We start from the raw sequence: 1,480 nt of genomic DNA on the forward strand, positions 1-1,480 counted from the left end.
AAAATGTCTCTCAATTCTTCAAACACCCACGAATATGACACAGCCGCCTCATCTCGCATCAAACAAAACGCAACCAAGAAGTTGTGATTGGTCAGCGTCATTCCAATTATTTCGCAAAGCGGCTAGTGTTTTTTTGTTTATTTTATACGTTGTATCATAAGGCCATATACGTATCATCTAGATGGATGTAGGGTTTGCAATTAATAATCGACTCAGTTGGCCTTCACTATCCAAGTTTGTCCAAACCACGTAATTATGCTTTGTAGCCATATAAAGACAGTGTTGAAGCAGAGTCGTACTCTCCATATCTTCTCTCCTAATTGATTGTCTTACATTATAATTTTGATTCACACTAGCAAAAAAACAAGGAAAATTTTGTCCTATTGAGGTCATGATAAACGCAGGTTGCATGTCGGTTGTACTAAGCTCTAGTATGTGCTGTCGAATATCTACAGTCAACCTATTTGCCCTTATATGACCATCTCTATATACTACGAACGGGTTGCTAAGTCTTCCTTTTTCTCCAGGACACACCCTCATCGTCCAAGGTCTTTCCCCTGGTTTACGACTACTTCTAAAATCATAAATTTACACTCATATGTTCTGCTTTTAGAACTAGGTCGGGCACCATTATCTAGGTCATAAGACTTCATACATTCAATCTTGGAAATATTGGAGTTTAAAACACATTGTTCGAGCTCTAATATAGCATCGTTTTCAATTGGTGTCAGAGCCACGTTGTTGTTATCGTGATTTAGAGGTCATATTGGTGCAACATGGCTACAATGAAACTCGATATTGAGAAGTTTGATAGGAGCATGAACTTTGGCTTATGGCAAGTCAAAATGAAAGAAATTTTGATACATAATGGAGTGCATAAAGCACTTGATGGTGAGGAGAAGAAACCCGAAGGCACAAGTAAGGCAAAATGGGAAGAAATGGATGCGAAGGCTCTTTTCGCCATACAACTTTGTCTCTTTAATGAAGTTTTGAGAGAATTTGTAAAGGAGAAAACTTCAAAAGACATTTGAGAAAAGTTGAAAACACTCTATATGGAAAAGAGGTGTTACCAATCGACTTTTGTTAAAGTGTCGTTTGTATGATCTCAGATTGCAAGAAGGGAAGCCCATGAAACCGCAATTAATGAATTTTACTCAATAATTATGGATTTGCAAAATATTGATGTAAAAGTGGATGATGAGGATTTGGCTATTCTATTGTTAGTTTCACTACCACCTTTATATAAGCATTTTAGGAAAACCTTGTTATATGTAACAAACACTTTGAGTAGTGAGCATGTTAGAAAGGCCTTGACTCAAAAGGACCTTATTGATTCTCAATTTACTTAAAAGGAGTCTAAAGATTCCAATGATGCTTTTCTTGTTAAGGAGTCAAGTAGGAAAAAAAAAGCATGCCTTGCAACTTTTGTAAGAAGAACGGTCACCTCAAGAAAGATCGTTGGAAATTGAAAGCCAAACAA

Source organism: Amaranthus tricolor, chromosome 15, assembly GCF_026212465.1.
Source record: "Amaranthus tricolor cultivar Red isolate AtriRed21 chromosome 15, ASM2621246v1, whole genome shotgun sequence".
Lineage (NCBI taxonomy): Eukaryota > Viridiplantae > Streptophyta > Magnoliopsida > Caryophyllales > Amaranthaceae > Amaranthus > Amaranthus tricolor.